At 41.3% G+C, this 27,867-nt stretch overlaps 1 protein-coding gene across 13 annotated transcripts in view; it reads right to left on the reverse strand.

Moving 5' to 3' along the window:
- BAZ2B (bromodomain adjacent to zinc finger domain 2B) overlaps nucleotides 1–27,867 on the reverse strand; it is a 92,974-nt gene that overhangs the window by 55,397 nt on the left and 9,710 nt on the right. For all 13 annotated transcript variants that reach the window (XM_053472205.1, XM_053472203.1, XM_053472207.1 and 10 more), the window contains exon 3: nucleotides 6,882–6,924. The gene's annotated coding sequence lies outside the window, so the exon portion shown is untranslated. The remainder of the gene's footprint in view (nucleotides 1–6,881; nucleotides 6,925–27,867) is intronic.

Genomic DNA, 27,867 nt, shown 5'->3' on the forward strand with positions numbered 1-27,867 from the left:
GCTTTTAACCCTTCTAGTGGCTGACAGCCAAAAATTGCCTGCCTACGGTGCATTTAAATCCTTAGAAGGACTGATGAGTGAGACGTGTTCCGTTATAAGCTTTGGAATTTAAACGGTTAAAGCATGGCAGTGCCTCGCCAACATACGTGTCAGAATCTCAGCTTATAGGGATGCACACATGGATAGTGCCATTAAAACACCCCATGAGCGCCACCTAATAGCACTTGGAACAATTAGCAATCCATAACATTCCATGATATATACTGCTCTGGAGTGAAGCATTCTGGGATGTCACCTATCAGCATTCATGACTATCTGGCTAATTAGAGATTTCACAGCAGGGCGAGTGAGCGGAAGACTGCAGATACATTTATTTAAGAAGAATGGAAGGAAGAGTAACAAATAACGCGGAATTGGGTTCTGGAATACAATCAGAGAAGGGCATCGCTGAATGTAAATGGACAACGACATTAAAAAAATAAGCCCTAGTGCAGGATTTTCATTCATTTACATAAGTAAACAGCGCAGCCAAGTGTCATGATGATCAAGCCAATGGGTCCCCATTTCTATCCACGAGAAGCTTCCTGGTACAATAAAGGTCATAACACAGGTCACAAACGATCAATGTTTCATAAGGGAGCACCGACAGGGACAGGAGTCTCAACCAGAGAGCCCGGTTAGAACACCATCAAGGGACCATTAATGAAGGGACTTATTTGCATTAATATTTAGAAAAACATAATTATGTGGAATAAATGGGCACATTGTGGAGCACGTCCAGAGATACGGAGACGGTAACTCTCTAGCCTCACTCAAACCTTATTTGGATAGATGGGTGAGGATCACGGAGGCTCCATCTGTTGGCTGCTCCTTTTCCTAAAGCCTATGATGTGCATTTTCTTGCATTATGGAACTGATTGACGCTATATAAATAAAAGATAATTGGTATTTTTATCCAAGTTTATCCGATTATTTTTTTCTTGAAAAGAAACCTCTCTTTTCTATATTTTTTCATTCACCGTCCCCCTGCCCCCCTCCCCAACAATCTGGGAAAGAAAAGATAAGAGATTAACTTTAAAGAATTAGAAGGAGAAAACATCTTATATCTCCTGCTTACACTTGTGTCTAAACAGATTTTGCAATGTAATCAAATCCAGGAAAAACATCTCGATATAGCGAAATAGGGTTTATTATTTTTAGTTTTGGGCATAAAAACAAAAACACATTAACAGTAATAGTTCCGAGCAGGTTTGAGGAGGATAACAGGGATGTTCTTCTCAACCACACCACAAATAAAAAAACAGCAAAAAGCATTAAATAACTATAAAATACTTTCATTGGTAAACATAATAAACTAAACACAAGTATTCCAAATGCTTCTCTGATATTTAATGTCTCTCCTTGTACAGTCATATAATACATAAAAATCTTAGGAAATGTTCACAACGAGCGTGCATGAACTAATTAGTAAGGAGGATTTTTAAAAATTATAGGGATTGGAATATTCAGTGTCTGAATTCAACAAAATGACTTCTAAGAGAAATATTAGCGATTATGGACACATTAATTGTGCCCGAGGAATTGTGTATCTGACAGCCCTCCCTAGCGTTCTTGTATATTCAATACACATTACGGTACATTTCAAAAGTCTTTTTTATAAAGTCCCCCTGGGACAGATGCAGGACAGAAACACAGAATGCCCCGGCGTTCGTTTGGTATAAAGGTTGTTGATTTGAACATTCATGATTTATGGAATTCATTGTAAAGCCGTTTCATTTTCTGCTGAAAAACATAAGCATGTAGTAAATACTTTATGATGGGTATCTAAGTGCCAGAGGGGTAAGGGTTAACCCTAGAGTGGCCTTCAATTATTGAATACATAGGGAGGAAGGCACTCCTATTGAAATCAATGGATGCACTTTCCACGCAGGGGTCTGAACAGACCACCACCCCCAGTGTTCACCGTGCCAGAGATGGACCTTCCTCTGATCAGGTGCAAGCAGAAGCGTTCAACGCGTATTTCTTGTACGGAAAATTGCTGGGGATGGGGAAAGGGGCGAATGCGTATTGGGGTACTCTGCAGAATCTCAGGTATTTGCAGGGGACACAGCACTTAAACCTAAAGGGAGCACGCAGCTATTGCATGTATTAAAGTGCATGTGATGAATGGAGTATCCCTTTAAAAGGAGAACGTCCCCTTCACGGCAGAACGTCTCTGCAATGCTCTGCAGGGAGCCCAATTCTGTCCGGTAGGGGAATGCAGTCAAAGTATTCAATAGAACCAGGGCCCTAGGCGGCCACCTTTGGGGCCGGGTGGATGCTCTGCCAGGAGGTCAGTAATGGGCAACGACTTTCTAGGTGAAAACACAACTTATTTAGCCGTCAGTCAGGGATCACTAAAATTAACAGTTTACTAATCCGTGAAACGAAAATCGGGGCATTATTGCCCTTTTAAAGGTGTTTACATTGTATCCTTTTCATCGTGGAATTATATGGCACCACATGTTAAAATTAAACTACAATTACTCCGCTGCACCCTGCTATAATAATAATTGTGAGCCCCGGATTATTTCTTTCTGATAGCAAAATGAAAATTATATCCCTGCTGTTTCATAGAGCTTCACAATATGGAAATGTAAAAATGATACTTAAAAAAGAACAAATATGTTTTTGTCTCAAAATCATAGGTAACAGGAACACAAGCTATTGTTTATTTTAGTATTGACATAATACAGAATAGCAGAATCATATAATTAAGTTTGTTTTTTTAATAAACCCTACTTTAGGCAAAAGTTATAATGTTTAGCAATAGGTTGCTGTGAATTCAAGTACATTTGGCGTAAACATGCCTTTTTTTGAACAGAACATAAAATAACACACTCCAGCCATCATATACACTTTGATGCATTTAAAAGCAGAATGGTCCTTCTTAACTTTCAGCGTGGCCCCCATTCTGCAGAATCCCCCATTACAAAGTACTTTTATATGCATTCATTGTATAAAAGGCTACCTGGGACTGGACACTGGATTGCCTCTATTAGAGAAATTTAATTTGAAGGTTAATATATATATAAAATGTAATTTATCGCTGCAAGATGTCACTGGAATATTTTCTGTCCAAATGAAAATTGTCTCATCATATTCACATGTCGGGAGGTACTTTAAGAGTCTTTGCTACGTCTTTAGCGTAAACGGCACATTCTACAATGTGATTTTAGTTGGTAGCTTGTCGTTAAGATACATTCCTGCAGGTCAGGTGGCCCAGTACAAACCCGCCCGGCGTATACAATGCCTTTACACAACAAATATCACCAAGCTGAATTGAGGTACAAGATAACCACCACATTCCCTTCCTTTATGGTGCGCAAGTGCCTCGTGTTCACTGATTGGCCCTTCTGGTGAAGCCACGCCCCCTGTGACAGGTTGCTTCCGGGATGTTGTTTGCAGGGAAAGGAAGAGATGGTGGCTGGAAGCTGCAGATACAGGAGACCGCAGAATTGCGAGCTAAAGGGCAGGTGACATGTCCAGTAAAGGCTTCAGGGGACTGGAATCGTTATTATATGGCTGTTAGAACGCTACTTACGGACAGTATTGTCACTCAGTATAGAATTCTATAAAACTTTTGTTTTAAAGCAACATAAAAGAGAGTAACACACTAAGTTAATCAACTCTTAATTATAAGAATTGATACTTACCATATAGGTTGTTTTTATCTATCATATATTTGAAAGTATGAAGTAAATAGATTTTTCTAAATTTACATAAATTGTCTATTATGCAATCACACTAATTCCATACAGCAACACACACAAAATCATACGCTCATACATGCTAACACCACACTCACTTACAGCACATACTAACACTATATACATACACATACGTATTCTGACACTATAAACAAGGGATGAACTGAAATGAAAATTCTGGACCTAAGCCGAAAATTCAGGATTCACTTGGCCGAAACCAAAAATGACCCCCCCACACACACCTTAAAAAAATAAATAAAAACAACCACACTTTTATTAGAAGTATGTAACACACCAAAATTGGACAAAAAAATTCACGCATTCACGTGATTCCGCTGGGTTCCTGCAACTCCTGGTCTGTACAAGAGACGCTGCTCGCATGTAGCCTTCCAGTTGTGGCCCAAAATGTATAATAGATTTTGTACTCCTTCACTATTCATTCTTCAGCAAGAAGGGCTGAGCTGGCCCTGTACAATGCATAACTGAATGTGTGAGAAGTAACTACACATTATACAGGGCCTGCCAAGCTCACTGCGCAGAAGAAACTCACTGGGTTGGACCTTCAAAATGCAAAGTGAAGTCAAGGCGACTCTCTCTCTCCTGGCGACAACATGACTCTCCTGCAAACTCTCCTTTTAGCAGCGATGAATGAATGCGCTCCCAGCGCCTCTGAACATAAACCAGATCATAGCTCATACACTCCGAGGTGCTGCCAATTTTGAGTGAATCTTCGCTGGTTTCACAGAATGAGGGGCATCAGCGGGGCAAACAGCCCCGAGGAGCTAGGATATAATGAATGAAGACACGGTCACACGCCATGGACATACTACAGAGCCAATGGGCTGCCATCCTCCCCACGGGAGAAGGAGTCGTATAACCGACTTACAATGCATTCAAGAACATAGCCTTTATCATGACCGTCTCATAAGGACCACGGTCATCGGAAGAACCGCGGTACTCAGTTTCTCGCTGGGACAAGTATCACTTCTTAGTAAGGAAAGGATATCCATTGCACAGCGCTTTGTAATATAAACGCACAATATCTTCAATAAGTAACAAATAATAATGTTAATTGCGTCAATAAGGGACTTCAATAACCAATATTCCAAGAAATGGCTGTCCCACATTAAATTCAATATTCCCAGCTTATTCTCAGTTGAAACAAAAACTCTCCAAGAATGTGTTTAATCCATACCATTCCCAGATGTGTTTAGTTTTTTACCCGTACAAAGTCAAAATTAAGGAAGAGGTTGTTAGAAAAAAAAAGGTTGTATTATATTATTTCAGATCATAAGATGCCTGGATCTCCGATCTCAAAATGTATTTTCCACTTCAGAAAACATTTTGTTTTTTATACAGTAATTGTGTCTTTATATTATTAAAATTATCAAATTTTTTACGTCGTTTTGCTGATTAATCTAGACATTATTCTCACTTATATGGCTGTAGAACACAGTGTAACTCTCATACATACCATTCATCTCTTCTAAGCTATTGGCTGCCGGGGACTATGAGGTCTTGAAGACTAAAACAGCCCTCCCCCAATCCCATAGATAAACATACATTGCAAATAGCTGCATAACAGAACATTAAACAGAGGTGGTCTGTTCGTCATCACACATTGTATGAAAAAAACAGAGCCTGAAGAGCGATCGGTAAAGAAGTTTCGAGCTGTTTGTGAGACCATCTGTACTACGGGCTAACCTGCCTACAATGAATAGAATATCTCATCAATTGTGCCATAAAACCGTTACGGCACAAACGCCAACATGGATTGAAAAGGAACCTTTCTAATGCTGGATGTAGCATGTCTATGCCGGGGAGCTATTCAGAAAGAGGCCTCTATAAAGTACCCCAGGGTGTAGCCACTGACTGGCACCAAGGGTAAAACACCATGGGGTTTACTCACTAAATGGAGAGTTGTGGTTTCATCTCCTTGGCTTCACTATACTTTATAAAAGGGCCGACACTGCTTGGCCAAGGGCTCGGAAATCTCACACAGCTCCTAGAGAAGAGGGACATCAGGACTTGGGTTCCAAAGAGGGACTGCCACGTAATGCTTATTCCCTGTCCCGGGGTGTAGAAGGTAATACCCTGGCAGACAAATCAAGTAGATTTAGGTGTCTGTTGTTCTAGACTAGAAGATTCTGTGATCGATTACCGAGTTATTACAGTGTCCGTGATGTATTCATGTCTGTTACTGGTCCCCTAGTCTTATATATATATAATTTTATTTGTAGTACACAGCTCTCCCTCCCCTGATCTCCTTGACACTCCTTTTATCTCTTTGCATTAGAGGAATGCATGCCTGACTTGTGATTGTCTTATTCTGCTTATAATGGAAGAGGCGCTGAGCTGGCACAAATCCACGAAAAACGCAAAGCAAACCAAGCAAAGCAAAAATATTGAAGGATATCTAAAGGACTAGCAAATTACAGAGCGCCTTTCCAGATACATCTTATAATGATATCAACTGCCAAAATATTATTCGTACCCTTTACAACAAATTCTCCATTTCCAAAAGCGCTCAGGAAACCGCATATTATCGGAAGCCGCTGTATCCATGCGGTACGGAACAGGTCTGTGTGATTCCGCACAGAAGGGATTGAAGCTGGGGTGGATATGCGACAAGGAGGGAGAGAACATGGCACTCCAACTCTTTACCAGCCCAGAGTCCCTGAAGAATGGGATCTAGCTCCCAACAGGCCTGAATTTTCCAGGAAAGTCCCTACTTCTGGTATTACAGCCTGGCCGTTGGCTGTCCCAGCATTCGCCATGTTTATTGGGACCACCAGCAGATTAATATGAAAAGGCTATGGAAGTGCTCTCGAAAGCTTACCTGTTTAGTAACCTTCATAATGAACAGAGGGAGATGGCAATACATATTGTAGGGAAAATAGCGGAGAATCAGCATAATAGCTAGACATAGATAGTCTGGAGATGAAGCTTTACCTGCACAAGCCTCCATGTTTCAGCATGTCAAGAAACTTGAACATCCTTTAATACATGCGAAATTACAAATCTTAGACCATTAAACAAAAACAAATGTCATCAATATACCGTCACCCGAATTACTAGATTTCACACAACAAACAGTCTAACCACAAGGTAACGAGACTGAAAAGGACTTACTGCGGTGGATGTGGTCAGTTCTGAGACATCACTTTATCCAAAGCTGTAATGGAGAAAAAAAAAGGAATGATTAGCTGAATGTTTCTGGTCTCTATAGCATTAAGTTCCTCCAGGATCTCACGTTAACCGAGTATCCCCTGAATACCGTTTCCTGCTACCCCCTTGGTGTAGAAGGAAGCAGACTCTAGTTTCCCAGTCAAGTCATGGGAAAGCATAAAAAATAATAATAATACACCAAACCTATATAACCATGTACCATATTACGATTATAGATAATTTCAAATGAAAACATCTATAGACAGATCCCCAAACAGCCTCTGACAAAATAATTCACTAAATATGCTGCGTATTAAAATTACACGTGAATGATCCAAACACGCAACAAAAACTAGCAATATTTGTTATATGTTTTTCAGAGTAATTACCTTGAAATCTTGAAATATGAAAGTGGAATTATAATTATCTGTATTCTGATGGTTCCCTTTATACAGTGCCTTAAATATGATTTTCAGTTTAGATTTTGTTTCATGATAATGCAACATTTTAGTGCAAGACTCGCAGCAAGCAATTTGGACTAAAGCACCTTTTAACTCCCTCACCTCTGAGTGGGGCAATACTAAAGATACACAATTGTTTTTGACGCCGTGTTAATCATCTCCCAGTTTTCGGTGCATGGGAGCCCCCCAGCCAAAGGTCTCAGTGAAATTCACTTGACCTGCAAGTAATAGGAATGCCAAGGTCACCAACTGCTTTCAAGAGAAATGGCAGAAAAGGGAAAGAAAAAACCTCTGAGCCGCTAAACCACTAACTGTCTGTGTTTTAGTTGGCACTTCAAGAACCCACACGGGCTTCTTAACCATGTCCCTGGACTCATTCACACAGAGCAAGGTCTATGAACTCAAACATTAATAGTATTGGGACCCGGGTAGAGCCTCTCCAGATTAATCGTTAAACCCAGATCGACTGACACCTCCAGTGTAACTCGAACCAGAAGCGAGCGCCATGCAAGCCCAGTGTGATCAAGGCCGTCTGGAGACCTTCTGAGTCCACCCGCTGGGAAGCTTTCAGACCTAAAGCCAAAAGTTCAGGAGGGATATAATATAGAATCCTCCTCCTAACCAGCCACTTATGGATCAGGAATGGATTTATCCATCAAGATCAACAGAAACAAAAACTTAGAGGCAGCAGTAAACTGGTTGGGGAGTCCTGGCTGCCTGGCCGTACCGAAGACCAAGATCATCATTATTAAAATGATATTTATACATATATGATAAAACTATGCACATTTTATATATATTCCAGCTCTGTGACTCTGCTAGTGCATTGGAGATCAAGTTCTCTGTATCTGCTGAGCAACCGGTACGACCTAATTTAGCCTTTACTGAACATCCGCCAAGTCAGCTCAGCGACGGGAAATCACAAAGTAATTGTCATGCGGCTGTAGCTCAAAATTTTGGCACTGGCTATGGAAGATTTGCTCACATTTATTCTGAATCATTCTAGTATCAATATTATTTTGATGCGACAACAAACGTGTTTACAGATACAGATAATGAACTCCAGAGGAGCCACCGCAGGAAATTATTAAATCTATTTTTATACCCCCAGCAAAAAAAAAAAAACAACAATTTCCAAAAAATGGATGTGGCTGAAAGTAACGGTGGTAATAAAAATTTTATGAAATTGTTGGGAGGAAAGGATAAGACAGGCTGGACGATAAATAGGGCAAAAGGTGACCTCATGTGTTTAACAAAGGAACCCATCAGTCACATGACCTGGGAGAGGGCAGCCACGTGAAGGACACATTTGCAAGCATTTAAAGTTTGCATGCACAAGATTGCCTGGCTTTTTTCATTGACTCACAGAGAGGTTGGTTATGTGTAAGCCTATTAAGCAAACAGATGGATGGCAAACACTACTAAGGCAAGTCAACCACTGTGAGACCGGACAATTCATACCACTGTGAACTCCGAGGCCAAATGATGGTATTGCTGGCTCCAGTGCAATGGCGCCCCCACTGGTTCCCCATATGTTTGCACATTCCCTTTCCAGCGGGGGTCAATGATGACAAAGCATCTGTCCAGACCCTGCTGGGATTTACGACGCCCTCTGCTGGCTGATCATGTATGCTGCATTCAGGAATACAGGGCTTCATAGCACCGCTCACAATGTGATCAGCTACAGGGGAGGGGGCTATATCTGACAAATAGTAATCCAAATAAAACCATAAGCATGCACAGAATCCCCTGGAAATGGCGTGTAGGAGGCGTGTTAGGCTGAACGCATCTCCCTGCACGTGTTACATTCGCCTCCAGTCGCTTCTAGTGCTTATTCATTTAATATTGCAGGTGGGGTGTTCAGACCGTTATTTATACGTGGGAAGCGCTTCCATTGATTTCAGGAAATGTCAGACAATGGAGGACTAGGGCAGCTGCTGCAGCAGGGCTGCCTCTTCTGTGTCAGGTAAGAGCTTTACCCCGTCCCTTTAATGCAGATTTTTCTTAAATGGAATATGAGTTTTTAGAACAAAATTATGTTTCTCTCTGTTCCCCAATGCGCATTTAAGGAACCACAAAGGTGATGTATGGAAACAAAATTGCAAGTTTTCACAAAATGCAATACTAGGACTCTCTGAGAAGCCAACCTGAGAGCCTTAATGATACATATTCCTTGGCACATAGTAACAGTGAAAATATTGCCTTGTTGCCATAGTAATGTCTCCGATTTCTCTCTGTTTTTACACTTCAGCATTTTTGGCAAGTAGCAGCATCCGCTGATCTGCCTTGGAACACAATGTATAGACACGGAGCACAGCGGGGATCCGTGTACATTAACCCTATTTAACTGCGTAAAAAGAAAAGCTGCTCCTGAATAGGCGCCTGTTCGGCATCAAATTGCTCCGATGTCCCACTTGAGTTGATACTTTCAGACAAAAAATTAGAAAATGTCTCATCCCTTGCATGGGGCAAACTGCGGAGCCATTTACCCCCGTGGAAAAAAGAATGGGAAGAGGCTGAAATCAGATAATTCATCTTGGATCCTACGCCACTCAAGGACAAGTATAATATGTTTTGTTTACAGCGACCACTACCTGCTAAATATTTATAATTAAAGCCAATAGGTAGCTTCCTACAGGTTATGAATTAACAAACACACAGATTTCTGATCTTCATTTAATCGAGGGACGCAATTCAAGTAGCTACTTGTTGGCAACTCCTGTTCCAATAGAAAAACTTCTGCCTCAATTCTGGATGCTGAAGTTCTACAAAAATATGTGAATTTATAAACAAATGTATCGACGGGTTTTCTACTTAGTAACTTACTGTTGAAGGCGATCATCAATAAAGTGCTGATTTTGGAACAACAATCCGGTGTTAATGTTAAACAATCCAGTTTGATCTCTTTGGAGATCGGGATCTATTTGAACGTGTAAACTTCTCACACCCCCTGGCAAATATTAACCGTCCTTTCAAGTGAATCGCTTGTGAGATATTTTTAAAACCCTAGAATTTGTGTCATGCTGAGCAAATAAAAGCACTTTATCAACATAAACACTATTTTGGGTTTAGGTTACTGAAAAGTTAAGTTCATCCCAACATCATCAAAATATACCTGCTGATTTAACTGGAAAAAAATCAGACCTTGAGTACAATCTAACATTTCATGCGATGCTGTCCCTGTTCAGAAACGCGTTTAACGCTCTGAATCCCTACGATCAAATCACAGCTCTTAGGCGTACTACGACATAATGCATAGCCAGCCACGTATCTAGACCTACACCTTAGACAATCAGGCCCCACTGGTGTGCTGCTGCTCAATGAGCCATTACAAGGAAGATCTCTGATCTGCCCAACCGGCCCATTTACACTAAAGAGGACACAGACTGCATTTAAAACACGGATCGCCTGGATCTAACGCCATATACATAGTGAGGACGGTGGTCACGGAGGGAGCACTGCTCTAAATACTTCTCTATGTATAGCTTCGACTCCACTAATTATACCCGATCCGTATAGAAAGGTAGTTCCCTTTTAACGAGAAAACATTCTAATTTACAAATAGGAGGTGCGGGTACCGGCGATGAGGGCGCGATTACCGACCGATAACCCTTTAATAACCGGGAACTTCTTCATTGGCATTTATTTCCCATCACAAAGAGAGGCAACGTTTCAGGCTACGCCGGCTCTTCCTCAGGCCTGTTTGTTGGAAATATACATCGGAACAATTTACAAATGGAACGTGCAATAAATACCGTAAAACCCGAGCCGAGGAGGATTCCATTATCCCGATGTGACGCTTCCCCTTTAAATAAAAAATGTTCGCGGACCAACGTCTGACATAAGGCAGATATAATTTAAGCATCTGTCAAGCCTCCTTTTTTATGAGTTTATTGGTTCATAACCAGATAAAACAGCTGCTCCTTTGTATATATAATCCTGGACAACTAAAACTATGAATACTGCTATTGTGCAAATAAACAGAAAATATTATTTCTTAGAACTAAAGAATGAGAGCCTTTGAATGAACAATTTATATATGTTTTTCTTCATTTGCCCTCTCCTCCCGAGCCACCACTTTATGGCATTTCAGCCACATTTTCTAAGGTCTACCTCTATATTCATACCTCCCAAGTGTCCTATTTTTCATGAGGCAGTCCTACTGTTTGGGCGCTGTCCCATATGAAGTGGGATCGGGGATCACGGGCAAAGTGGAGAGATCCTCTGATCTGACCGATCCAAGGAGCACTAAAGTCAACGGTGCAATAGTGCCCACCTTGAGACATTCCCTTCAGACCCTCAACATTGGTGCCCTGATCTGGACACCCGAAATGATGGAGGGTATGTATGCTTGCCCTTCTCTCTCTAGATCACCTTTGTCATTCCATCCCGCTGTATCCTATCCCATTTAAATTCTGTCACATTTCAAGTCGGCAGGGCTTACACACTTAGCTGCCATAAAGGACGCGGTAAATTACACATGGCAGACATACTACAAAGGGTTAAAGAACGGAAAGCAAAAACCTAACCGGCAAAAGAAAGGAAGTATGCATTTTGGAAATGTGGCAAACGCTAATAAAAGCCGTTAACCGGAGACGAGGGAAAAATACTGAGAAGAAAGAAATATATATGGTAAAGGAAATGAACACATACGAGACAAGCTCTGGAAACAAAGTTAACCGTTTCAGGAGTTACATGCGCTCCAACACAAAATTTTTGGGGGGATGAAAGAATTATTTCTTAGAAAGGCTTGGGCATTCGTCAGGACTGGGAATGATGTTTCTAATGCCGCATTCAGTTCTAAAAATGTTAGTGGGACAGCATCTTTAAAATGCATCTCTGGATAAGATCAAAGAATGCACAAGAGAATGATATAGAATAGATATACAATCATAGAAAAAGGAAGAAAGCTTCTTCCAGCAAGAGAGCGCAAAGAAAAAGTAAAGAGATGGTCGGCAGTCTCACCGTAACTCGACGGCTCCTGTCCCCGGGGATAAGATTTCCTCCATACGCGTGTTATGCTCCGAGACTTTTTCCTCCCCGAGCAGTTTAAATAAGACGCTCTCACACGTACCCACCTAAAGAAATTACTTGCACAAAATGCCGGCCAGGAACCTTATCAAAGTGACAGCACAGAGATTCTGCGAATGTTATTGGGTAAGCGGTGAGGAAACACAGAGGTGGCCTAATCCCCGAATACACGAGACAGACGCTCGCCGAACGCTCGCTGCATATTCTGCACACAAGATCCGGGGAACCCTTCCAAAGCACCAACGCCTTTTAATCCCCGTTAAAGCCGGGGGTCTCCTCTCACACGACACGAGAGAGAAGACACCGTTTTCCCCCTTTATAAAACACAGCTGTTTGCATCACTAAATGCATTTCATAAAACTAACTGCAGCTTGCGCAATCTGTGTCATTAGCTGGCGGGGGGGGGGGTATTTTACCCCGGGATCTGTGGCAGAAGGTGGCAGAGCTTGTATATTAATTTCCCCTCCATTCTACACCCCCTGCCGTTACAAAGGCTGCCAAACACAGCCACTGTCACTAAAGGGGGCAACAGCTGGTTGGGGTGTCACCATACAGAACAGGTTAATCCGGCTGTCCCCGTGTCACACACCAGAGATGTCTTTATAATTCACATACATGTAACATTGAATAAAATGGCAGATTAGACCCATTCTACTCTGCCTGCTTCTCCTGCTGTAAAGACTCAAACCTTAATCAGTCCACAGTCCCGTCTTCGGATCCTTATATATATGCCATCTGTGTTTAAATCCCCTCACTATATAAGCCTCTTCTACTTCTGCTGGGAGGCTGCTCCACTGATCTACCACCCTGTGATGTAACAACTTGTTTAGTGCGCTGAACTAAAGTTATACAGTTCGTTTTGTGAAGACAGACTGCACAACAGAATCTTTCTTCCTGATGCTTATCTGCTATATGGCATAACTGGGATGATGAAATATAATTTCAGAATCAAACAGAATAAAAAAAAATTGTCACAAGAGCCGGTTTCCGTCACGTTGCTTTATTTGGTGTGAATTAACCCCAAAGTTGCTCCAATGCACACAATTCAGCACATAGTTACGGCTTGGGGTTTGCTCTGGGATCGCTGGTGTACGGGAGCTTCTCGACCCAGGTCCTCAACAAAGTTAAAAAGTTTGGTTCTTCCAGTTTACAGAAGAATCTCTCAGCATCAGTCACTGCCGGATCTACCGGATCATCCGAGGGGATCACGAGGACCACCTGGAAGCAGAGGAGCGAGCCCTGGTTTCTGGTAGGATACAGAAGCTTCATTGGAAAGAATGACATTGTATCCAGGCGCTAAACATGCCCAGATCCGTGTGAGCTCCTTATAGGAAGTATTTATCCATTAAACAGACCGAATTGGCAAACACTAGTACTGCGGCTATTCAAATGATACAGTATATGGATTCAATTTAACCCTTCCCGAAACTCCCAGACCCTCGCTGCCCATATCCCACCAGGAGGTTATACAATTCTAAACGTTATTTATGCACAAAGAAGTTAAAATGGATCAGATACCCTTTATTGATCGCGCTGGGTATTAAAAGGCATTTTCATTGTTGAGTGGGTTTTATTACATGGTACGGTTCCTTGATCTGAGAGAGTTCAGCTTCCAGAGGTTCTATTTATTTAAAGTGTTAATCTTATGTTCTTTTACTTCAACTTCCTCTTTGAGACGCGGGGCTGATGCTTCCTGCTTTATCCGAGCAAAAGTCTTGTATCGTTCATTACCTCACCAGAAAAATAAAGCAGATTTCACTGTAAAGCAGTTGAATGGGGGATGTGTACAGGGCTGGCCAGCTGCCGATTACATGTTGCTTTAAACTACTAAAAAATAGGGATTAGATAAGTACCCATGGGCATAAATTAGAGCCCCTCAGTACAGACGGCCCAGGTATTCGGGATCCCCCAAGGCCTCTGCATATACAAGCGTCCCCTTCGAGGCCAACACTAATAATATCTTCTAGTAATAATCAGAAAGGCAAGTAGTAGGACAGGCATATGTAAGGCCTTTATTATCACTCTTGATTGTAAGCTCCTTTGAGCAGGGTCCCCCTTACCTCTTGTTTCTGGAAGTTAAATTGTTATGTTATATACTCATGATTGTAAGCTTGCGAGCCAAGCTCTCTCCACCTAATGTATCAGTTTGTCTCAGTCTGTCAATTCTCGTCTTGTCATAACCCTTGAATATATGTATTGTATGAAACGCTGCGTAAATTGTTGACGCTATATAAATAAAAGATAATAATACTAATTGTTATGTCTGGTTTACCTATTGTACAGTGCTGCAGAATATGATGGCGCTATTACATAATAAATACATTTTAAAAAATTGTTCCTAAAGTTTATTTACACTATAAAACAAATACACATACACCATATCTCCCGTATCTCCCATGTCTCCCGTACAGCTTTTGCAGGCACTGAGGATCGGGGGTCACTCGGGGAGAGCCTCTGCATCTACTCCAAACGCCATTAACGTATACATCAAAAGCAGACTGGCTAAAAGTCTGTTATTATAATTTTATTTATTTTTTAAATTCAAGAATAGAGATTTTTTTTTAGGTTTTATTAATAGAAATATTTTTTTAAGCTTGTAGGGCCTCCTTAAGTAAGGAACATCATCCTAATAGCTTTGATGCAGCGTACAATTACTTCAGAGAAAATGGGTTATAAATTAGGGTCAGGAGCCTTAATGATAAATACATACTACAGCCAACACAGTCTTTCAATGAGATATTTCACGAGCTCTTGTTCCAACGAGTCAGCAGCCCTGCCATAAATAATAAATTGACATTGATGAACTAATTATGCTGAAATACTGCCTGACCATTTCAGATCCTGGGTATATTTTAATGCATTTTGAAATTATCTTTGTCATTATATCAATAAATAATACCATTGACCCCAATCTCGATAGCATAAACCCGATTACAACTAAATCAAATATTGATTTTTCTTAAACCACACAGAGACAAAAAAACTGGTAAGAATCAATGTTCCCTCTTAGGTGAACAGTTCAAGACTTTAACAAATGATCACAAAAACCCTGATAGTTATTATTTCGATTTTCATTAAGCGTCAGGCTGTTTTTTTCCCCCTTTGTTAATAGTTTCTGTACAATTATAAATCATAATACAGTTCTGGTTGTCATTTTGCAAAAAGATGGGTGGCAGCCAAGCCAGGATACCCGGGAACGCTCCGGGTTTGATCTGGAGTCTCCGGGTTAAGCTCCGCTTCTTTGGGTCTCTGGGTCAGTTACGGTAAAAATGTATTTTTCCTGGTTGCCTCCATAGTGACTTTATTTTATATTCCTATCATGATTTTGTACATTTTCTTTTGCATAACAAACATTTGTTCACACTTCTCATTGACAAATAGAAAATTAGTTTTTACTTTTAAAAAGTTTAAAACTACGCAGTAACTGTATCGACTTACACATCATGACAGAAAGGCCAAACCAAGCCATCCGCAAAACTGCCGTCAGGTCCCGTGGTTAATGGCCAAACCAAATTATTGTCATATGACAACCAATGCAATAAGTAACCAAGGGTACAGAGGGATGAAGCCATTTAGTGTTTTATTCCCACAGAAGAAACTTGTTTCAGATCGCTTCAACAGTGAAGCTGTACGATATCTGAAACTGTCCTTAGTCAACCACGACTCGTGCTTCTTATGTCTATTATAGGACAGGAGAAATATAGTCGGGCTTGTTGAACTACGCACCATTCTCTCTGAGTGGTTTATTTGCACGGACCTTAAACACCCTAATCACAGAACTCACAATTGGTGCCCAGGTGGAGCAAACTCGTGGCTGCCAAAACGTTACTGCTGGACCCTAACGTTTTGCGGACAATTGACTAAGACGTTGAGTAGACAGCAAACCTAATGTGAGGAGATATGAGTTGGTTCTTTACCCTCAAGGGTATTACTTACCTCACACCCAATTACACACAGGGTGGGGAGAGAAAGGAAGATCATTGACCCCAATAAGTTATAACAGGGGGTCTAGAAGATTTTTAAAGTCATATCTTCCCTGCTTCAGCTAATGGGAAAAGTTAAGCCCCCGGTGCTGACAGTTAAGACCCCCGCCACTGTTACACCAGTGTACATTAAAATTACCAAAAGAGGGAAACGAAGAAGAAAAATGAGCAATACTGCTTGTTGTGATTTGGGGTTTATTGTAATAATGGCTCCCTCAGATAATGCTTGGAATTGAACATCTGAGATTAGACTTTTGTTATTATTCCACAGCTTTTTATAGAAAGGTTTCTGGTCCTGGAAAGTAAAAAACCTCCGCCAATAAAATCTGATCTCAGATGTTTGCAATTATGGTCGCATTTCTTCAGCCTGTCTGTTTTGCTTAAATTATGCAGAAAGCAGAAAGCATTATTTCAACAGCAGTCCTGTCAGAGGATTTCACTGCGGCTGAAACGACGGAGCGAGGAGCTCTCCTAACACGGAGGTAGAGGGGATCTAGTTAATATCACTTATAGCGATCTAGGCTAAAATTGCAACGCTTACTGCAAGAGCAGCAAGTGGCTCCTGGCGACCGTATCTGCAAGCAGGAAAGCAGGAAGTGCCGCTGGTAACATTTAATGCACGTGCCGGGGACATCTAAAAATAAAAAAAGCTTTCATATAACACCTTGATGGATCGCCCTGTGTGCTCCGTATATTCAGATATTGCTAATAATAAAAATAAAAACCCCAAGGAAAAAAAAAAGAAAACAGAACCTTAATCAGTCCTCAGTTCTTTTTTTCTGTACCGATAGATTCCATTGCCATGTATGAAGTGAACGGAAAAATATGCACCTTTGGGGAACCAAAGGAAAAGCAAAAATATACAAATTGTACTGGACGTTTAAAAATGATTGGGGGGGGGGATTGGATTACTGTTCATTTCCGTATAGTTTATATTTTAACAGGGGTGCCTCAACACTAAAAAAACAAGTGAGTTCTTATGAATAATAAATAGCTTTCCAAGCTGAAGAAAGTTTCTTCAGGCAAAGATATTTTCCATTTCATCTCACAGCTGTAAAACATTAGCATGCTTTTGCATTTCCTCAACTTTTCAACAAATATCTTTCTGCATGCCAAATTTACTGTCGGGGTATGAACTGATCCTGCTATCGGTCTCGGACAATGCGGTCTCAGTTATCATGGAAGAAGAACGGGTTTAATTGCAAAACCAGCGCAAGTTGCCCTCTCTGAAATATACGCTGGGTGGATTTCACATTAAGGAGATGTTAAATGTTTTTACGGGGCAGGACATAAACTCTTTGCCCACTGCTTGCTGATTAAGGCAGAAAAAAGATCTTGTATAAGTAAAGCCGTGATGGTTTCCCCTAGATTTGCAATAGAATTCAGTGGCTTTAAGCATGCGTTTCAAATTCTGATCATAATCTCATTCAGTCCCATTCGTACAACCTCTGTCTGTTACAGTATTGCTCAAGTTTTTTTGTTGGGGCTCCCTACTCGTTTTTGGACACATATGAATTAACGAATTTGCCAAAATTCCTTAAAATGCATACAAATATGCATGCACAAGTATAGTAACACTATACAAACAGGGAATACTGAAACCATTGTACAGCACTACAGAATATGATGGCACTATATAAAACAAATAATAACCGAGCTTCTATAAACATTTAAGGCACTAAGAGAATGGGATATGTTTTCATGGTAGAAGCTTGTATAGTAAAAATACTAGTCTCTGAATTGCCCTGGTACTCCCCATTTGGTATTAAATGATGCCATTAGAAGCTGGCTGAACAGTTGGTTCGTTGTGAATATGTTCATTTTATGTGTCTGTTCATTATATGTTCATTTTATGTGTCTGTGTGTAGTGAATGGCAGTCCTAGTGGAAATATATCACAGGAAGTATAATGTGTCCTGCTCTATAACTTCCCCTATAAACTTTACGAATGATGAGAAAGAGTCCTACTAACGTTTATTCGCTTTTAAAATTTGGTTCATCTTTTGTGCTGCCTTATCATCCAGATAGTAACAGAGATTTACAAAGCTGCGATTACAGAGATTTTTCTTCCCCACCTTAAAAGCATTCAATTTATAATGTGACCCTTTGAGGGCCAAATAAGAGGTTTGCCAGAATTAATGATTCTTCCCAATTTACAGCTATTTCCATCATGAGAACACAATTTTAGGTGTGGTCACTGAGCCCTAACACAGCGAAGAAAGAATGCAAGAGCTCAAAGATCCCTCTGAAATCAGTTCAGTTGTATTAATGTATTTGACTACGTGGGAACGTCCCATGTAAGCTGTGTTGCAGGGATAGCCCCAGAGAGCATTTAGTGGGAGGGAACTGGGTGTGGCCACAGACCACACCCCTGCCTGAAGAAAAAAACTGACCTGGAGACCCAGGGAACCTGTCCCGGAGACTCCCACTCAAACCCGGAGCTTCCAGATATGTGTGTTACTACTGAGTGACAAAATAAATGAATTCATTACATTTATGAAATCAGGGTCCTATATAGAACAGAGCTTTAGTCTTAAAAATAGTCAATGCTTTAGGGTCCCCTTATTTTACAGGACAATTTACTCCTGGATAATATTCATCCCCAGAAACACTTGTTCCATACAGAGGATACGAATTGTAAAGGCCACTGGTAATATCGTAAAAATGACAATGCTTGGTGATAAGAATATATACCCAGATAATAGACAATTAAATGCCTGGGGTGTTTTAATACTTGTGAAGATGTAGTTGGTTGTTTTGCGAGTCTACAGGACTGATTGGTAGAGAACACTCAAAAAAGGTACAGCATACACAAAATAACCTACTAATCGATAAAACCCCAAATTCTCCTTCCCTCCTCTTGATATGGGGTCAAGTGTGTATGAGCAAAAGCTGGGTTTGGAAGCAAAAATCCTAAAAAAATAAAAAACTGTAATTCAAATGTAATGGCTGGGAGTATTTCAGATACACCCACAGAGCAGTTTTTATTACTGGCTCTAATGCACATTTTTATAACCTTAAATTAGAGTTATTGACTGTCAATTGCATGCTCTTTGGAGGTTACAAGAAGCCTACAAGATAAGTGAAGGTTTCATTAGTCAAAGGGTTGTAGAGAAAGAAATGCAGGTAATCGGATTTAATCTAATTATAAAAAACACTGCTGTATTTACATATATATATACTAGCTAACTGTCCCTCTGCAGGAAGGACAGGACCTCATTGGGCTCCAAATCACGATTACATTTTTCTTTTAAACGCCATTCTTTTACCTAAATAACTCCCAAAGGGTAGTAAGTCATATATAATCTCAGTAAAGCCTTTACATCTCGGCATTTAGAAATGCCGTTCTAAATGCTGACAGGTAGGCATGGTTTCCATTTTTTGAGGGACACATCTACATCTCACATGATGCAGACTATATACACATATATATTTCCCCTATAGCATGTGGGATGTCCAAACTCAAGGAGGGCGAACAGTTACTCAGTTACATCAGCAACGCGGTAAATGTGTCCCTCAAAATATGGCCATTCAAGCAAGAGTTAGAGGTAGACAACAAGGGAATCAGGAGGATAATCAAAGCTTGAGATTGAGGCCGTGTGTTTCAGGAGGAGAGCGTTCTACAGACTTACAGAGGGACCTCTAAGAGCTTAAAAGTCTATGTGACCGCAGCATACTGTAAGAATGTTGGTCTTTTTAAAAAGTATCATTAACATTTCTGGGGCCGAGACAGCAATATTTATTTTTGTGTAAAATAGAAATTGTAACAAAGGCACATTTTCTAATTGTATATGTATCACACATAGACAAAGGAGAAAGAGGGGTAGAAAACAGAGTAAAGAAGATGAGAGAACAGGGTAGAAGGATGAGGAGAGAAAGGGTGGAGAGTAGGGCATAAAAATGTAAAGAAGGAATAGAATTCGGGGAATGGCAGATGGGATGGGAAAGGAGAGGGCATGTTAAAGGAAAGATACAGACCAGTAAAAAGGGCAATGCTGTAGGGCCAGCAGGGGAAACATTAGAGAGCCCGGCAGACAGGGACAGAGTGATAGAAAAGAGTATGAAAATGGAAGGCTTGGGCACAGAAAAGGCAAAAAAATAATAATAATAAAAAAAACTTTACAATTCAACGACCACCTGTCAATGGAGGGTGCAGCAAGCAGAATTTAATGCATGATTACAGACATGACTGTTTGATATACACACCAAACGCGCACAAAGGTTCTTAAAAATGGACTGCAAGCTGTTTTCTATATGCAAGCTTTTCTTTTTCCGCCGACGCTGATTAATGCGTAATGTGCGACCTTTACATTTTACCCCTTCAAAGCCTTCATCATTTGGTGCAGCATTTACTCAAAATTAAATATTTAAAATTGCTGCTGTCCTATGTTGCAAGCGCAGCTAAAATAAAAAGGACCTCCGTCGCAGCAGTGACCAGATTTTAAATGCAGGTAGATCAATAAAAAAAATAGAGTTAAAATAAAAAGGCTGAAGCGTGTGAGTGGAATGGTTTATAATAGCTGGCAGATGACTACGTGCCTGCTGTAACCAGCTGTTCTTAAATTATGAATATGCAACCGATTCATGTAAAAGCCAACTCCCGATACTATCTCTGCATACTGGTCCCAGTGGCTTTTGTTTGTTCCGAGGCTGCTCGCCCTGTAAAAAGATACAAATGGCTGTGAGCTTTAGAACAAACAGAAGACGACTATTGGCATTTCTGGAGCCTCAGCCATTATCACAGCAGGCTCTGTCAATCACCGGAGCATCTCAGGCAACGACAACGATCTCCTAGACAAAAAAAGAAGAAGTATCTGCAGCAGACTCGCTGCCTTCCTGCCAACCTAATGCTTTTTCCCTTTCAGCCAATCAGATTTCCCCGGCCCTGACCCGCCGAAAGTCTTGCGCAGGGATTTAAAACATTTAAAAACATCAATCATAAAAACAAAAGACAGGACATTGAATTATACAGTATTAACCTCCAGGGTTTGCATACAAAGACCTTAGATTTATTTATGTCCCAGTGCGTTAAGAGCTTCGGCACACCGTTCTTTACTCCAAACTGGCTGCCAATTTGATGAACCTCTCTGCCCTCAGCAGGAGTGCGGCATCTTTGATTAATGAGTGCACGCTGGTGGAAAAGTGTAGGAACGCAAAACACGGCGAGGGGGCACAATTATTTCTCTTTACACTTATTAGACCAAGCGTTATATTCTCTTTTTCGCCTTTATTTTGTGTGTGTGTGTGCCCCCCCCCATTAAAAAACCCAAAAAACACAGCTTTTAACCCCTTTGTCATGCACAGCATTCTTTCTTTGGTTATCTCGCTCCAGGGTCTAGGTTTCTGAAAGGGTGTTTAGGTTTAGACCTTCCCCAAATCCCATTTGCATGAATGACAGACATGGAGCAGCACACATTTAGCCATTTAGACAAATCTAGGTCATTGTATTTATTGATGCTCTGCAAACGGGAAAGAGAGAAAAAAAAAAAGGAATAAAGCATTTTTGAGCAGAAAACAAAAAGAATACTCTAGTGTCAGTAAACCTGATGGGGGTCTTACAAATGCAAATGGTACTGCACAAAGAGACGGAAAAAGTAAGGAACAGGCTCTAGCACTCTGTAGCTTGATTGGAAACAGATTTTATTTAAATGCAGGATTTAGTGCACTCTATAAACATCCAGATGAATCCTTGCGTTTTTTTCCACCTTCAACCTAAATAGATTGCAAGCTCACAGGATCAGTTAATGTTAATTGGAATATTGTTTATTTTTTTGTAATAGTGCTATGGAATCTGATGGGGCTATAAATAAAAAGGATAATAATTAATTGCTAGGTTAGTGAAAAGTAATGCAACACTAGCAGAGTTCTCGCAATCCACTGTGATTGTTAACGGTGAAAGCAATAAAGCAGATCGGGTGATTTCCATGGCTGTCAATGAGAATTAACAGCGCTAAACAACCAGGTCTGCTCTATTGCTGAAATAAAACGCAGCCTCTGTACCGGTTTGTACGCTTGCATCCATTTGTACAGCTATTTGCCGAGCCTTACCATTTAATGATAAAAAATTTGACATTTCTACATTAACCTGTGACATGCCTGTGTTTGTCAGTGATTTCTATCATAAACACGTACTGCAGAACATGAATACTCGTACTCATCATCTTATCAGAAAACTCCCCATTCTGAGACGCGTATGTCATTAAAGAACAGCGCATCCTGCATCCATTTCCAAAAATACACTGCGCTTATGTATACCATGTGCAGGCGCTCAAACACCCCCTGGACAGATACCCCTCTTCCCGTCCCCTAATAGATTGAATACTACGATGCAAGAAAGAAGCTTTAGATCAGCTGCCCCAAAAATAGAAAATTTTCTCTTTCCAATTTTAAGTTCAATGTAATTTGTAGACAGTAATTCTCTTGCAGGCTGCGTATTACAGTTTGTGCCATTTGTAGATCATTTTATTAAAATAGAATTCTTGGTTATTCCGTCCCTGGTGTTATCTGTAACGTGGAGCTGCGGTGTCAGGATAAGGAGGTGTAAATCCTCCTATGTAAACCCCGTTCACACAGCTTTATACACAGTATCCAGTATAATGAGACCTTTATTATTATTATTAGTTATTGTTTCATATAGCGGCATCATATTCCGCAGCGCTTTATTTATACATCCCGCGAGGTCTTGGATACTGTGATATATCGCATGGGAATCCCAGTACATTTCTTGATGACCTGTAAATTGGACATGTCCTCTCTGCTTGCCCTAGACTTTGCTCCTTGTCCTGTGATTCTGACCCTCTACCTTCTCCGCCACCTTTCTCTGCTTTGACTCCTACGAAGATCTTTATCCAATTCCCAGTCCCGTCGCCTCTCCCATCCTAGCGATATCTCTTGGCTCCTCCACGACTCCCCAGTTAATTGTACTCAGCTGTGGAAATATTGCATCCATGATCTCTTCAGAGAGGTGAATTGTGTATGATTTGAATATGAATTACGCCGGCTATTTGTTAACCGTGTTGGCAGTACAAATACACGTGTGTTAAACCCCCATCTACAAGTGTGCATGGAATCTGTTATCAGACCAAGGAAAAAAAAGGTTATGTTCTTTTTCAGCACTAATGGACAAGAGCATCAACTCCATATAACAGGCCATACTCTGGTGCAGAACGTTAAACAACGGACAATCAGCAGGAACATTACACTGGTTTCCATGGTGACTGCTCCAAATTTAGCACTGTAGCTCAAACCTGAATTTTGAGCTAGTAAAAAAAGTATTTTGTCTGCAAAGAGGATTTACAGGGACAAGTTTCCAAGATTCAAAATGCCACGACAAAAAAGATGTTTTCTGTTATTCTATATGTAACACAATGTCATCAATCTACTCAGTGCTGGATGCAGATACCTAACTTTATAACTTTGTTATATACAGCTGCTCACTCCTCTAGAAGGCTTGCCTTCTTCCCGTAGTACATCCTGGTACCATGTGTTTTACATGCATCCACGTGATGTAAAAGAAAACGTGATTCATCCGACCAGCCACCTTCTTCCATTGCTCTGTGGTCCGGTTTTTATGCTCATGTGCCCATTGTGGGTGCCGTCTGCAGTGGACAGGGGTCAGCATGGGCACCCTGACCGGTCAGGGGCTACACAGCCCCATACGCAACAAACTGCGATGCACTGTGTGTTCTGACACCTTTCCATCAGAACCAGCATTAACTTTTACAGCAATTTGACCCACAGTAGCTTGTCTGTTGGATTTGGACCCCCCCACGTGCATCAATTATAGCAAGATTATTAGTGTTATTCACTTCACCTGTCAGGGCTCATAATGTTATGGCTGATCGGCCCAGCACACCATGATCAGACCCACTTTCCACCCATTTGAAACGTGGGAGGCTAGCCCCTCCCATAACTGTGGCTTAACCCAGCCCTTTTATTTAGACACACCCCCTCTCTTCCTCCCACAAGATTGAGAGCTCCGCAAGGACCAATCGTGTGAAGTTCCCAAGTGAGCGCGTTCTATTCATAGAAAACCTTTACATTATTTATAACATTCCGGTATTTTATAAGCCGTATCTGCTTCTTGTACAATTAATGTAATATTTCCCTGCGAGTCTCCAGCTTCCCGATCTTGATAGTAACTAAAACTTAAATCTTTTTAATCGTTATAATCTCCGTTACATTGTACGTTCCTTATAGTACGTTATATGGCAACTAGCTTTTTTTGTTTGGTTTCCATGATTTTTTTTTTTTGGCTGGATAATGTATAGTTAATGCAAGGCGATTCCCCGGAAGCCACATGGTTTAACCATGCATTATGCAGGGCCAGTTCAGTGGCTAATTTAATTCTACTGGAAATGCCAAATGGCTACAGGTGGCATTTAAAGGTGCATGTTCCACTAGACAAAACATTACTCAAACCCAGCAAATAAACCTTGGCAGGTCTGAGGTTTTATTCTTTCCTATGGGCATTTAATCACATGAAAACCAACACAGAAACGTTTTAGGAAGCGTTTCAGTTTCTAAAGCAATAACCCGAAAAGTGTTTGCTTTTGTGCCACATGACAATAAAGTATTCCTGGCAAACATTAATTATGCAGAACGTTGCTCTAGGAAAGATATGGGTATTCAACAAGACTGGGAAAAATATTTCTAATGTGCGTTTTCGGAACAGGTAGGTAGGGCATCAGCTTTAACACCCCTCTGGCACCCAAAAGATTAAGGTGAGCGGATAGTGAGGCTCTTTACATATTAACCCTTTAATAGCCCATTACATAGAATTAAATAGGGTAACACATTTGAGGAGTCGCTAACGGAAACCCTGATTAGTTGTTATTTAAATATATTCATAATTAAGTCACCCGCATTCAATCAGGGATATATACCATAACATATCGGTAGCAAAACCACTAATTAGGTGTCTTAGATATCATTAGCTCAATATATCAAGGAGTCGGATCCAGACTGCGCGACCCTGTGATTGGAGCAAAAACCCTGAGACTCCGGGTCAAACCCAGAGCGTTTCCAGGTATGTATGTATGTATGTATGTATGTATGTATGTATGTATGTATACGCACACACAGACATATACATACATACATAGAACTATTTAAATGAGTTAAATTTTTGTACGTAAATGTGTCTTTACTTAGACTCTGTGCATACATATGCATTCAAACCCAAAATAAACGTGTGCAGCGTTCGGCACGAAGCTTTGCTTGGCGCAGACATCTCAGCGATGGCAGGAGACACGGACGGCATTCCGGCGCATGGGTGAGGAAGCCGACAGCTTTATGTGAGACATTCGCTCCCCTGCCAGCTCGTTCTGTTTACTATTAAGCATTCATTTGTTTCCGATAAATCCATGGCGGGGGACAATTCCCCGCGCCCATGAACATACACGCAGAAATATACTCCCGGATGTCTGTAATAAAGATACTCGCAGATTTCTGAGCCATTTAACAAAGCACCATTCCGGCCCAGTCGTTTGCCAAATTATGTGGAAACGGCAGCGCTTACTGCAAACGTACCGCAAAGCATAGATGCCACCTGCCTGAGCTGACATCAGCAAAGATAGAAAGATGCGACATAAGTCATTCCCGCAGAGCGTCTCCTCCAGGCGAGTGCGGCCGTTACGGGCGAGCGGTAAATCCACGGCTTTCTTTTATAGATTACAGAAGCTTTGTCGTTTCAGGCATCTATCTGCGGCCTCGTCGATATAAATCAATACATCCAACAAGTTACTCATTGTGGCGTTCCTGCCTCCTGGCTGCTGCGAGTAGGAACCCATATTTATATAACCACACAGGGCTCCGAGAATGTTATTTGGGTCCAAAAGTCAAGCGAAACTTATGGTTATGACTACAGTAACTTTCAATAGGATCTCCAGGGCAGTGTTTAGACAGACGGAAGGGGGTGATGGAGGAGCGGACAGCGGCATTTAACCAATCCCAGTCATACCCCTTTTCCTCTCACACCCCAAACAGTAAGACGTTGTACCCTTTGATCATTTCATGCCTCCCCGCTGTCCTGCCTTGCGCGGGACAGTACCGATTTTGCTGGGACAGAGGAAGAGCTCGATGGGACAGCAGGATTCGGAGCCGCAAAGCTGCAGGCTTGATTTCATCGCCATACTGCAGATTTCAATGCATGCTGCGCAGAATTTGCACATGCACAGTAGCGCTGCCACTTTGTGTGACACTCTACCTCCCGGGGGGGGTATGAAGGTACATGATGGCACTTTCCAAAATCACGCAGTCATCCTCCGCTTTTGAAATGCCCAAAGGTTTGTTTGTGTCTTGTGATATTTCCATACCTCCCAAGTGACCCATTTTAAAACAGGACAGTCCTGATTTTTAAGCACTGCCCCGATGTCCTGCCAGGCTGCCCCCTGCCCCTTGTTTGCGGGAAGTAGAAATCATGGGCAGGTTAGACAGATCATAAGATCATCAAGGATTTTGCTAGCCGTATGCGTCTGTATGCCAGAGCCTCCTCGTGATCCTGTATGATTCTGCCAAACGCTGTGTCTTTACATTTTAAGGCCTGCAGGTATATTTAACCTCGACTAATGGAAAAGTCTATTACGTCACAAGGCAAAAAATAAAGTGACGACATTTCTGCGTCAAGAGGCATGCGGGGATCAAACCCAAAGCCAGCAGCCTTGGCCGGTAAATAAAAAGATCGTTGTTTCCGAAGTGATATTCCAGGTCGCTCTGCTGGAACAGGAAAAGCAACAAAGATATAAACAATTGCGGCTCAAGCCGGGAGAGACTGTTCGGTTTCAATTCAATGACACCACTAATGGCTTCTAAGCGGCTCCATGAAATCCAGCAGCTGTCAAGCCGACGCATCACGAGGAGCGGTTTTGCTCTCCCTTAAGAGGCGGCTACACATCAGGACGCTCGGCGAAACATCTGCTCCTCGGCGATACACCGGCGAACAAAAAGAGCCGAGAAGACAGAAAGAGGTCCCCAGCGCTGCTCTTACATTTTTTCTGATTATTTGGATGCAAATTACCAATATTCTATGTGATGTAACACCTTACAGAGTTACGGCGAGCGCCCGTCTACAAGATGAATGTACAAAACGGACATGCCTTTCAATTCAATTAAATGCCTTTTTATTTCAACTACAACACGGAGCTGTTTGTGTCGAGCGGCCATTAAAATAAATACAGTTACGTTTCTACCGCAGGCAGCCGACCAAACGGTAAAATAGATTTTATTTTACAAGACTTCACTCCACCTTTATTCAATTTCACGGCAATGTAGTGCATAGGATCGTGAAATCTTACCGCACAGAAGTTTATTATGATTGCTGGCAAAAGGCGATGAGAGGGCAATCGTTAGGAGGCACAAACCTTTAGTATTACATCTGTCATTTTATTCTTTCCAATGAGGGTTAAATCACATAAAGAAAATAGAGGAACCTTTTTTTTGTTTCTGTGACTGCCTATCAGGGCCTGCTTCTGTGTCA

The sequence above is a fragment of the Spea bombifrons genome, chromosome 7 (genome assembly GCF_027358695.1).
Source record: "Spea bombifrons isolate aSpeBom1 chromosome 7, aSpeBom1.2.pri, whole genome shotgun sequence".
NCBI classification, from domain to species: Eukaryota; Metazoa; Chordata; class Amphibia; order Anura; family Pelobatidae; genus Spea; species Spea bombifrons.